Below are 14408 nucleotides of genomic sequence, written 5' to 3' on the forward strand. Positions count from 1 at the left end.
ATGTGAGTCCTGCCTTGACTCATTTGGAAGCATTCCTCTGATTTGTGTTCTAGCTCAGCCTTTATTAAACTGCTCTCTCTCTCTTTTTTGGCTAACCATGGACCGAATATTCAATCATACTCAACTTGGAATACAAATAAATCCCTGGGAATTTCATGCTTACCCTCCTACCTCCATCCTCTCCATGTAATAGCAACCCTAAAAATTGCTATGAACCATCATCATGCGTTTCTGTGCAAACTACTTCTGAGCTTTTTGCTCTACAATGTATGCCTCTACAACATTATGATTTTCGTTACAAACCTATTAAAGCAGACTGGACTGAGCATAAGCAACCACTTTCACCCCCGTCTAAAATCCATTGAAATGAAACAAAAGCTGTTTAAAAATATTCTACGATGTTAGTGGAAAATAAAAAACATTGCTAAGGCATCATCTAAGGATGAACACCAAATTTTGATGAATTTCTGAAGAATAGAAAGCTAATGGGAATGAAATAGGAACTACATTAAATTGTAATAAAAAACACAAATACAGAATAAAGAAATGGTATTGAAATCAGAATGGTTTGGGAGAAATACTCAAGGTCAAAGAATCCAGACAACGATAACGAGACCTTAGGTAATCATCAGCTCAAGCCATCACTTTGTACAAATGTTTTGAGAGGAGAAAGTAACTGACTTTGCTCCCAGAAGGTATAAATGAATGGTGCAATAAAGCTAGAGAATTCCAGGTAGCTAAAAGTCCAGAGAGAAAAGGTAGTGCCTTCAAAACTGCAAAGCATGTGAGCATTGGTATTAGGTAAAAAAAAAAAAATAAAAAGAGAAAAAAGAAAAAGAAAAAAAAACTACAAAGCAGGCTGCACTACACCATGTTCTGCAGCATTTCTATTTCTTCAAAGACCGGGTTTAATCAAAATATGCATCCACAAACAGGTAAACAGTAAATGTTTCTAAAAAATATTAGCAGATAAACTAACAATCAGCAAATGCCTGAGGAAAACCAAAACTACAAAAGAAAGATCCTGAATTTAATAAGTAGAATACTAACATGGAAAAATACTTAATGGAACAAGCAGACTAAATTCTAATGAGATTATATGGATATGTTTATCGTATCTATAAAAGATTATTTTATGAAAAAATAATCTGAAAAACTTGGAAATAAAAATACTGTATATTCAAAAGTTCAGTTGAATAGCAAAACGAACTGGGCTGAAGAGTAACTTAGTGACCTAGGCAATCATGCAAATTATTTCACAGAACACAGTGTGAAAGAAAAAAAATGATAGAACTTACGATGAAAAAAAATGATGGAACTTACGATGAAATAAAGAGTTGCAGAGAATAGATCTAGTAGATCTGAAATCCTCTTACTAGGAACATTAGGAAAAGGAAACCTACAGAATAGAAAATATATATATAATCAATGAAATAACAGAAAATTTTTTCAGAGCAGAAGAAATAATACATTGAAAAGAAACAAAGTTGTCAACCTGGAGAATGAATACAAATCCAAAGCTAAATATATTCAAAGTGTGATTCCACAACAAAGACTAAAAAAAAAATAACACTCCTAAAATATTCCAAAAAGGAAAACTTTTGCAGGTTCCCTACAAAAGAAAAAGAAGCATATTTATTAGCATCAAGCTGCTTCCTGACAACATTGCATACCATAAGAAAATAGAACAAAAATGGCAAATTTCCAAGAAAAAAAACTGCATCTGAAATATATTTGATTTCTACATATTTTGAAAAGTTTTAAGTAACATCAATTTCCTTCAAGATATTAATAATAAGTGATGATGAATCAATGTCATGGAATACTATCTATTACTTGATAAAGGACAGCAGTAAGTATTTAGTAGCTTCCCTCAAGGTGATTGCCAATTCCAAAAGCAGCAGATATAACTTCAGAAACTGAGCAGAGCTTTCAATAGACTCACAGGCCTGAGACCGCCGAAAGCAGAACTCAGATCCTACCAAGTGGAAGGGTCCTTGTGAAAACCCATACTTTCAGGTGGTACAGCAAATAACTTGGAGGCAGAAACAGGCCAGCTCCCAACAGGGAGCAAAGTCTAGGTACAAATAATTTAAACTTTTTGTAATTTAGATAATCAAGAATTGTTAGTGTCCCTAGAATAATAGTCAGTCAGAAGCAAAGTGAAGCCTCATTAGAGGAAGAAAACATCATCCTGAGCCTCAAATTATTTCTGTGGCTTTTCATACAGAAGCTTTGGCATTGTGAAAAAAACAAAAAGAAAGAAACAAACAAAATTAAAAACAACAACAACAACAACAACCACCAGGAATACAAAAAGAAAAAAAGTGACTAAAATCAAAGGGAAAAAAAAAACACAGAAAATAAAACAGACCCACAGGGCTGTCACATAATGGCATTATCAAATATGAATTCTAAAATAGCTATCATTGCTAATGTTCAAGAAAACTAGAGGGCAAAGACACACCTAGCAAACCTCACTCAATAAGAAATAGATAACTTGAACAATCTTATGTTTATTTAAGAAATGAATTGATGTTTAAAACCCTCCCAAATCTCCCAATATAGAAAATTGCAGATCCATTAATATCTCACAATTCTCTAAGGCAGAATTTCAGGCACAGGGGGCTAGAATTCTCCGCTCAGGGGCTCACAAGTCTAAAACAAGGTGTTGGCAAAGCTGAGTTTTCATCAGGAGTTCCAGGTCCCCTCCGAATTCACACGGTTGTGGCAAGATTCAGTTCCTTGTGGTTGTTGTCTGGGTTCCCCATTTCCTTGCTGGGTCTTCAGCAGTGGTTACTTTCAGCATCCAGAGGCCACTCATAGTCTTTTCCACATGGTCCTCTCCATCTCCAAAGTAAGCAGTGAAAAACCCCCCTTGCATCAAATCCTCATTCGTCGAATCTCTTGCATTAGGAAGAGCCCAGTCTCTTTTGAGGGCTCACTAGATTAACCCCACCAAGGATAATCTCCAACTCAAATAATTTAGGATCTTAATTACATCTGCAAAGTCTCTTCACATCAACACCTAGATCTGTGCTTTATAGACTCACTGAAAGGTCAGTGTACACCAGGGGTAGCAATGTTAGGGGCCATTTCAGATCTTTGCCTACCACAGCCATTATCATCCATTTCTAACTATTATATGTTTTCTCTTTCAACACAATGGTTATTTAGTAATTTTTATTTAGCATACAAATAAACAAGATATTTGAGTTCTCATTTTGTTTCCCAACTTCATCGCACTATGTAAAAGAACAAATCCTATACAATATTGATTGCTTTTGATTGATTGTTAATTCATTTATGGCTTAACAGATAATTCTTATTTTATAAACATTCCCAAGATTGTGCATTCTCTGCTTGCAAATTATGGAATTATACATCTACATAGCTTAAACCTCAAATTGTTTAAGTCTTTAATATCTATTTTTGTTTATCTGTTTGTGTAATCTACCTGTTTCTATGAAAATGTCTTTGGTATAGCTATTTTCTCTAGAGTACTATCAGTTATTGTGAATATACTCTGAGGCTTTACGTTTTGAGAGTATATTAAATTTATTATAGAAATCATTTATTTTATCAGTCTATAAAGTTTTGCTCTTAATACATTGTTTACCTTAAGTTATGTATTATCAGATATTATGATTCCCACACCAGTGTATCTTTGTCCACCCTTTTACTCTCAAACTTTCTTTGTGTCTTTAAGTGTGTTTCTTGAGTGTATGCATTTATTATTCAATTTATTATTCATCCCTTCAGTTTTGTTCTCTTTTTTCCTTTTTTTAGAGATAGGGTCTCACTCTGTCACCCAGGCTGGAGGACAATGGTGGGGTCCTATCTCCCTTCAACCTCCAATTTCTGGGATCAAGCAATGCTCCTACCTCGGCCTCCAGAGTAGCTGGGACTACAAGCGTGTGCCACCATACCAACTGGTTAATTTTTTTTTCCCCCATAGAGATGAGGTCTCACTATATTGCCCAGGTTTCAGTTTCAAACTCTTGGGCTCAAGTGATACTCCCGCCTTGGGCTCCCAAAGTACTGAGATTACACGAGTAAGCCACCTTGCCCAGCTCTAATTCTCAATATTCATTAGATAGACCAAGTTTTCTTTCGCTTGTATAACAGTTATGCATACTTTCTTTGTTCCCATGTTTGCTCCCTTAAGACTAAGACTCAAACTCATGTTTACCTTCTCTGACTGGTTCCTTACATCAATGTTCTGACACGTTCATAAGACAGGAAGTTCAGCTTGCTTACGTGTGTGTCTCAAGTTCTGTTAACCTCCTCTACTCTATTACCCCCATCCTGTGGACATGTTCTAAAATTTTACTTCGAAAGTTTACTCCAATGGACATACCTTCTCTTTTCCTTTCCATTGGTTCTGTGCTTTCCTCCTAATAACACAAACTTCCAAGATATTTAATCACTCTCTCTATGCCTTTTGTATCATCCTTGCCATATATTGCTGGTCTTCTTTGAATACCTTCTTTAAAAGAAGTTTCAACATTAGTTTTTATGTAGTAACCTTCTAAATCCTTGCATATCTAATAGTATGTTTGTTATTCCTTCATATTTCAATGATAAATTGTATATAAAATTCTAGATTAAAAATGATTTTCCCTCAATACTTTAAAACTATTTCTACAGCATTGCTATTGAAAAATATCATATCAATTCAATTTTTCTTTTGTAGATGATCTTCTCTTACTGTCTGAAGAGTTTTAGAGTTTTCTCACTGACTTTTCTAATCCTAAAGTTAAGCAAGGTATAGGTTTTTCCTTATATTTCTGTTTGGCAGTCACAATTTGAAGTCATCATTTTCTTCAATTGTGGAATATTTATTTCCACTCTTTCTTCAAGTATTTCCCCATCTATTTTGATTTCTTTTTGGACTCCATTAAAAAGGTCATGGGAACCCATTTTTTTATCTTCTATAAATCCTGCTTTTATCATATATATCTTTTTTATCTCTTTATTCTCTTTTGCTGGCTTTTGTGAGCAAACTGTCCTCAATCTGAACTTGCACCTATGTATCCCCACTTCAGCTAAATCAATGCTACTATTTATCCTGTCTATTTTGTATCGTCTTTGAATGCCTAAATTTATTAAAACTTTATGATTACTTGTTTTGTTGCAAATTGTTAATATCGTCCCCTTATTTGTATACTAATTTATCACAGTTATTTTACACAATTGTTCTAAGTCAAATGCAGAGGAAAAGCAAGAAATGAGTAGGGAGGTGAGGGCTCGCTTCTTCACTCTCCTTTCGTGACCACTACAGTCAGCTCCCTATTACAGCCATCCCTCATCTCACACCAGTTCAAGGTAGACTTGAAAATGTTTATGAATAAAATCCATGCGAAGTCATTGTTTAAATAATTGACTAATTATAAGAAGATACTAACAATACACATAATATGCAAGGAATTACTATTCAGAATATTTGGATAGTTCCTGAAATAAAGTAGTAAAAAAGAGGATACTTTGTTGGAAATTTGATCAAAAGATACGAGCCAGCAATTTTCTTAAAATTAAATCCGAATGACCAATAAACACTTGGAGAAAAATACTCGGAGAAAAATACTCATCCTTAGTAACAATCAGGGAAGTGAAAATCTAAATAGCAACAAAATACCATCCTTCCCATTAAATTGGAAAAGCTAGTGAGAATGACAATATTTAATATTGTTGACACTTTTAGGAAATATACATCTAGCATCCTTTATGGTATCATATTAGACAACGTTTTTTGGAGGAAAATTTGGCAATGTCTATCAAAATTTACAATATGAATGGCTTATTAATGCAATGACTCCATGTCTAGGACTCTATTCTATGATAATAATATCACATGTACACAATTATTCATTGTAACATTATTTAAAATAGAAAATTTGGAGAAAGAAACTAATTGGCCATCAGAGAAATAGTTAAGTCAACATATAGCAATACCACTAATATATTTCATATAATTAAAAGTGCTATAGATATATGTGTACTGACACGTAAAGATCTCCATAAGTGTAAAAAGCAAATTACACAATAATTCAAATATTGTGACAATTGTGCAAAACAAAATATATACACATGTACACATCCATATTTGAACTTATTTAGAGAAAAGACTGGAAATATTTATACCAAAATTGAAATTGCCATGGTCTTTGAAGAGGGATGAAAGAGAAAACAAACTGTTGTGTAGAATTATTCTGTTATTATGTCTCTGTGTCTCTTTTATGTCTCTATTAATATATTTTTCTATAATTATGTTCTTTCATATAATTTTGAGACAATTTATATCCTCCAAAACTGTTCAGAAGTTATAATTCTTAAATCTGCCTACTATTAATTAGACTATCAGACCCCTATGATCTTAAATTAAATTGGAAGATCTTCATTTAATTCTAAATATTTACATCAACTCATAATATGGAAAGACAGTAAAAGGGATAGTGAAAACTATAAAGGAACAGATTTAAATTTTAATACAAAGTTGGTAAAATAAAACAAAAATTGTGTATCATAATCAATCCACATAAAAGTATATGTGATAGTGGATAAACCCAAGAAGAAAACAAAATGAGAAGAGTTTTGATAACAGGCAAATAAGACCATTAATTATTTTTTCCCCAAAATAAGTGACAGTCTTTTCTCTAGTTTAGTCTTCTTATAATTAAAGATTTCATGGAAACAAAATGTATAACTTTTTTATGAGAGAAAAATAATTAAGTCCTCCATTTTTGCACTATTCTTCTGAAAGTTGGGTGTGAGAATCAGAAAATTAAGTTACATGGCCAACTTCACACAGATGGTTATTAGTGAAGAACAAGTATTAGTCAGAGATCTAATTAGCTCATACGTCCAGAAAAATCCACTGTTTTTCCTACCTTCTAGTCATGCCAAGGAAGATCTGTCTTGGTTTATCCTGCTTCGTGCTACCTCATAACCTAATAATAGATTTTTTTTTAATTAATCATGGCTAAAAGCTACTACAAATGTTCCTAATTTTTCTTTGCATTTTCTTGTATGTTCCTTGTATTTTTAGTCTCAATTGAACATGCATTCTCACTATGGACAACTCTATATTTTGCTGCTCATTCTTCACATTGCCATTAAGTAGCTCCTTTTCCTCCTCCCATAGATAGTCTGAAACATTTGCACTTCTCTGGTAAATTTCCTGGTTATTGTCACATTAACAGTACTAACGAAGGAAGTTATGTACTCAAGGTATATTTTAGGGCCTATTCACTTCCCTTTCTCATTTGGCTTTGAACCTGCCTTTGAAGTAAGCAAACCACAAAATTATAAAGGATGAGATAGTGAAGAGGTTGATCATAAGTTTTTTTTGGAACTATTGAAAAGAGTAAAAATCAAAAGATGTTTAATAATATGTGGGAAACATCTCAATTTGATATTATTTGTCATGGTTTTCATTTACAGAAGAGTTGAATGAAAGGAAGATATAGATAAATATAATTCATGAATGACCTTTTGATTGCTTTTTACTTTTCATAGATATATATGAATTTTTGATCTGGCCAGAAAGAACACAGTGGCCCACGGAGGGGAGAGAAGTATCTTTGCTGAGAGGTAGGATCAGGGGTTTGGAAATGTTCATATCAGGCTTAAGGAAGAAATTTTCTGTAATGAAGATGATTTTCTGAGCCAATATTGTGATAGCCTTCAGTGACACAAGCATCTGGAATTATATATATGCTGGGGGTAGGAAACCAAAAAGAGAGGATATTTGTGTTTTGTCTAATGATGGAAGATAGGCAGCTACTGTTATGTTGTCCATGTAGTATGCCTCTTATACATAAGTGTGATGTACTAATGTATAAATTCATTGTAATCTACACCCAAGGAGCTATTAACATCTGAAGAAACCCACTCTGGAATTCTCATTTCAATGGTTACCTAGTGTTTGAAGAACTCTAGTCAATAGCTCATACTTAGAGACTGCTATGTAACAATTTCAAGTATCATTAATGAAACCTACACTAGAGGTTTCATTTATTAGTATAAAGGATAATTTTTCACTGGTGAAATGAGTAGTCAAAATATATGATTCGCCAGAAAGACTATTCAGCCCCCTAGACTCTTGCATAAGAAAGGTATGAGAATGCTGCAGGCCCTTGCTCTATTTGGAACTTTCTGGAGAACACTGTGACTGACCCAACAAGATATTGGCTGAGTTCTTAGAATTCTGGCTTCCACCCTCACTTCACCACAGGTGCTTGTGGGAATGCCTGAGGACAGATCGGAGATTTCACACCTGTTAGAGTGGGTTGTGCCTACTTTACTAGTGGATTATTATAGTTTGGTCTAAGACTTGTTTTCACTGTAAATTAGCATCCAGTGGAAAGATCTTAAAACTTCTACATATTTCTAATCTCCTGTGATATTCACCAAAATACTTTAAAATTGCTGAAGGGCCAAAGTGACTTAGGTCAATTCCTATCATCCTTTATCTGGAGAAAAATACAAATATATTCCAGAATATCTGTTGTGAGGGCTTTAGGGTTTTATCATTATTTTCCTTTTTATTTCCTTTTTTCTATGTTAAATTTGGTGGAATGGTAAGATACCCTTTATGCAGGCATGAAATGTTAACTACTGAATTGGTGGTTCAGTGGTAAAAAGGCTCCATGCCATAAAAATTTTTCCTGAATCAATTTTAAGGTTGATTTTTAAAATTTCCACAGATTCTGAAAATTCCATTATGGCACTAGGTAATGGAGTTTCTTCTCCTTCATATTGTCTTTGTTATTGTTCTTTTTAAGAAGGAAATCTTATTACCAAGAAATAGAAGTTTCTCTGGAAGTTTATCATGATTGCTAGAAAACTCTTTATTATTTGTGGATACACACAGTTTGCTCTACGGAGAGATGTGTTGTTTCGCAGATGTGTGTACATGAGTGTGTGTGTACATTTTTACTTTCACTCTTTTTGAAAACTATTTGAAATAGTCAATACTTAAATTTTGCGAAATTTCACATAAAAATTCAGACTTTCATTCCTACCTTAGAATCACTCATCATCAGAGTCACATGTCTTTTATTTGTTTAAACTCCCCCTGCCTCCCAGGTGGTTCTACTAATTCTTCAAAATAAGATCCATCTAAAACCACAATCCTTGCTTTAATTTTTTTCCAAAAGAGGAGATCCCACAGAGAATTCAACTAAATGACCTGGCAATGTGGAAGTGACCAAACATGTTCTACAGCAGAAATTAACACGTGGTTTTCCAACTTTCATCCTGACTGCTCCTTTTCTAATGCCATCCTGACACTGAATGCTCCTGAACAATTCTCTTTCAGCCTGGAAATAAAGGGTTCCCCATTTGTGTTAATTTTGTTTTTCTTTTTCTTTTTTTTCTCTTTTCTTAATTCAAATTAGATCAGCAGAGTTTCATGGAGCTTGTCAACAGAAAATAGCTCTGATGCCCTTTCTCCTTTCTACTGTGGAATACAAGCCCAAAACAAAATAGTTCATTGGTACCAGAAGAGCCATCTTCAGACACATAAAATTAACCTTTCTTTACCCGCCTCATAACTCACTCTGTTTTAAGCCTCGTGCTCAGCATCTGGTAGGAATGAAATGAAAATACAGGCCCAGATGAAACAGCCAGAGAGCTGGAGTAGAAGACGATTAGCATTAGGAAAAGAGAAGAGTGACTTGGGTAAGGCTCTCCGGGGCCATGTGTCGCCCAGGAGATGCTTCTTGATTACCACCATACCCTAAGAGGGAAAGCAATGTACAGTGTACTTTGCTTGTCCTTCTTCATCTCCGAATTCTTAAATCGAAGTGTACCAGGGCTCAGTCCTTGGACTTCTTCTCTTATTTTTATATACCCTTTTTCTTGATTGTCTCATCTAATCTCATGACTTTAAATGTCATCTCTACACCATGTATCTGCAAATTTAGAACTTAAACTCTGACCTTTCCAGTGAACTCAAGACTCATATGTTTGTTCTTATTCAACAACTCCCACTGGAGGTCAATTGGTATCTCAAATTTATTCTGTCAAAAAGTAAATGCATGGTCATCACCCCTAACCCTGCTCCAGTATTTTCCTCCATATCAGTTAATGTCAACTTCATCCTTCACTCCTCTAACACTCTACACCCATCCATCAGGAAAATATGTTTGCTTTGCCTTCAAAGTCTACAGGAAACCCCACCACGTCTTGCTACTTCTGCTATGATCCACTGCCACGTCTCCCCTGCATGACAGCAATGGCTTTTCTAACTGGTCTCCTTACTCTGTTTTTTGACACCCTCCAGCTGTTCTGTATTCTCAACACAGCACCCAGTTGTCTTCTGCTCAAAAACTTTTAGTTTGCATAAAAGGCAAATTTTTATGCAACATACCAGTTTATGAAGTCCTACACAATTGTGTCCTCTACCCTCCTACTGTCCATGGCCTCTTTCTGACCTCACAATCTTATTTCCAACCAACTCTTCCTGCTTCCACTCTGCTCCAAGCCACAGGACTGTTTTCTTGTTCCTTAGACACACTGATCAACCTCCCAATGCAGGGCCTTTGCACTGCTGTTCCTGTATCTGAAAGGCTCCTCCTTTGGATATCTGCGTGTCAGCCCCGTGGCCTCCTTCACGTCATTAATCAGATGTTGCCTTCTCAGTGAGGTCCTCCTTGATCAACATATGTAAAATTGTAACCTGCACCTCCTTCTCTATTCTCTATTCTTGATTTGCTTTTCTCCAAAACATTTATTGATTTTTAACTTGGCAAATAATTAATTTTTAATTGTTTTATTGTCTGTTTTCCTCTGAAAATAATGCAAGTTCCATGAAGGTGCATAGTTTTGCATGACATATAGGAGATGCTCAATAAATATTTGTACAATAAAAACAAAATTAAAAGTTCTGTAATCTCAATTTGATCTAAAACTAGCTGTGTGACCTCAGGTAAGTCATCTGTTCACTCTGGACCTCAGTGTGTTCATCTGTAAAAATGAGATGATTAGAATAGATTCGTTCTACTCAAATTGTATTGTGCATATAAATCACCTGGGGGTATTTTTGAAGTGTATATTATTAATATAATCCAGGGGGTCTGGAGTGCTGCCCGAGAGTCTCCATTTCAAATGCTTTCCTTGTTGATGGCAATGCTGAGCAGCAAGCATTAGATAATCATGAAGGCTCCTTTCCTCTCTTTAGCTCTGATGCAGGGATTGGCAAAACACAACTGGCCATGAGATTTTGTAAATAAAGTTTTATTGTAACACAGCCATGCTCATTCATTCATGTGGAGAGTGGGCTCTGTGGCCAGCGAGTGCACCAGAGCTGGGTTCTGGGAGTTGAAAGAAGAGGTGGGTGGCAGCGGGCAGTTGAGACATGCTCTTAGTCGTCAGGGGATGCAGCCTCGGTGGGAGCATGGCCAAGAACATGGCGAGCACTTATATATGGCTCAGAACAATAGTGGCAACATGCCATGGGAAAGCATGATCATATGGGCTCATATAGGAGATAATACCTTGTTTATATAACCGTGCTGACTCATGCCTCCCTGGAAGGCCGGCGGAAGACACACCGGCAATTACTTTAGTTTGGCCTAAGAAACCTATTGCCTATACAACTGGATTTCCCTTACAATTTACATATTATGTATGGCTGTTTGCACACAACTACAGCAGTGTGGAGCAGATGTGACAGAGACCATATGTGACTTCAAATTCAAAATTATTTATTTGTCCCTTTAAAGAAAAAATTCCTGAGCCCTGTCCTGTATCAATGGAGTTGCCTCTGGCAATTATTTTGGAATTTGAGTGTACCGACTATGCTTTTTATTCTAACTGTTCGTTTTTCTTAGTTCTTTCCTAATTACCTTATTTTACCTCCTTAACAAAGTTTCAATATCCTCCAAGACATAGATCATATCATTGGCTTTTTTCATGTCCACATGATCACATTGTTGGAGAAATCTAAAACTGAAAAATGACTTTAGAGGCTGGCTAGTGGAAATCCACATTTAACAGATAAAGCCTAGGAGGGTGGAGTAACTGTTCAATGTCACCTAAGAGGTGAAACAGGCAGAGGGAAACTCAGGTCTTTGGACTCAAGTCTCACATGCTTGGTGCTATGCAAGCTCCCTGCCTTGCTTTCTAGGACTTGAAGGAGACATATTTCGATTTTCTTATAGCAGTGGTCCAAGAATGAGCATTAGCGATCATTTACCCAGGGGCTCAAAGGGGACTGAGGAAGAAGCTTTGCCAAAGTTTGAGGATCTTCTTTAAAAATAATTCAGCCTAAAGAAAGGTGTTGAGATAAGGTCAGCAAAGTTTATAGGGAAAAGGAGAGGCAGAGAGAGCACATGTGCACCAGCCAGATCCCCCTTGAAGACCAGGGCACTCATTCCCAGAGTTGCACAGTCAGCTACAAACCACTCCCAGCTGAATCCTTTTCTTGGGACTTGCCCTCAGTTGAAAAGAACCACTGCACTCAAAGTTATGTTCCCTGCCTGAGACAAGTCACGTCCAATAACTGCGTGATGTGGGAGTACAAATCCCAGCTCCTTGCCTCAACTGTGAACAACTCTGAGGAGCCAGCCCAGCTCCAGATCCTCCCCAAGCACTTGGAGAAGGTCTCAGTTGCAACTGCAATACCGTTGACCTTCTCCCTCCACCCAGTCACACCGCCTCACTCTGTCCACAGGTGTTCATCTGCTTCTCCTCACCTCCCCTCACACAGTCATGGTCTTGAGTGCACTCCCAATGCGTATGCTGCACACAAATCTCCTTCGGAGTCTGTTTCAGGAGAACCTGAACCCGGGTAGTAACGATTACTCAGACTGTCCTCTAAACCAGTCACTGTGGATTCGTGCCCACAGCTTGCAAGAGGGGGGCAGCAGTAATAAGGAAGTAGACACACAAAGATCAATTCCATTAAAGTCACCATGGTGGCATTGAATTTGCTTTGAGTTCAAAAAGGAACAGGTTAGAGGAAGAGTATTGGTGCCTGGCACTTGAGCACTAACTTGAGACTCTGTGATATTATAGGCGACAGGGCAGTGCCAGCAGCATCACAGTGGCAACAGTGCCCTTTGCATTTGGCTTCAGGGACTAGCTCAGGAGTTGGCAGCCTCCCCTGATAGACATCACCACAGTGAGCAGAAGGGGAGGAGGAGAACCTCAGATATGGTAGCCAAGAGGACTGTGTTCAAAAACATGGGAAGCGTCCCTTGAGGTCTCCTAGAAATAGTTAGCCAGGTGGAGAAAAAGGAAAGGAGGGTAGAGTCCCTGCAGTTTTAGATAGAGCTGAGCCAGAGAAATATGATTTGGGTAGGAGCATGACCTTGTTTAGACTTTTCAGATGGTGTGGCAGGGGGAGACACTGGCTAAGACTCACAGCTTCGTTCATTATACCCTGTTTCTCTATTAAATTCTATTCCCTGCACCTTCAGAGCAAATCATTCCACATAACACTGTCTGCTTTCTTTGATCCGTGTGACAAGAAGGATGAATCGCCTGCGCCCCTCCCCCACCAAGGCTGCCATAGCCCCAGGCACAATCAATTTCAATATGCAGGGGAAATAGACCACACAGGATCTATGGCCTCCCAACAGGGACCTGACATATTAACTGTTGTAATGCCTCTAATTCAGTCTATTTACTTTGGGATCTGCCTGTCTCCCCTGCTCATCATTTTAACCCATACATTGGCTGTGTCATGACTGTTTAGAGTGATGGGGGTGATCCTCGGGGCATCGTCAGGAGAAGCCTGATGAGGGAACAGCTACAGCCAGCCCCGTGTCGCTTCAGGGTAATGATGACTAATTCCATTCACGTCCCTCACCCCTGCGTTGAAATCTTCTCTTGCCTTTTAAATTGACGTCTGTCAGAGGGAATGAGACTCCGCGGGTGTCACGGCTTGATGTATGGGCCCGGTGGAGGCACTCCTTGTCAGGAGCAGAGAGTGAGCGAGGGGAGTAAAGACTAGCAGAGGAGGGGAGATGCGGGGAGAGGGAGGGCCCTCCGGGAAGATGAAAAATGAGCAGAGAGAGAAAGAAAACATCTTCTGCCAAATGCCACTATTTTGATTGGAACACTTTTCCAGCTTTTCCAACATAGAAGTAGGCTATGGAGGTGATCTTACCACATGCATGTGTTAAAGAAAAATTTATTCAGTGGTACTTGTGAAAGCACAGTAAGGTGGATCTTCACAGACCATCACTGTTGGTACAGTGACTGCTGCAATGACATTTTGCAGTGGGGGAGAGAGATTGGGCTCTAGGATGGTCAGATATTGAGGGTGGGGGATCTTGCTAAACTGACTTAGGGTTCTTTGCTAAGACTGGATTTTACAAGGAAGTGCACAGACAGGCCTAGGAGAAGGTTCAGGAGCCTGCCTGAAGTTTGGTTCAGCATAGAATGTTGTTTGTCAC

Source organism: Eulemur rufifrons, chromosome 7 (assembly GCF_041146395.1).
Source record: "Eulemur rufifrons isolate Redbay chromosome 7, OSU_ERuf_1, whole genome shotgun sequence".
NCBI lineage: Eukaryota > Metazoa > Chordata > Mammalia > Primates > Lemuridae > Eulemur > Eulemur rufifrons.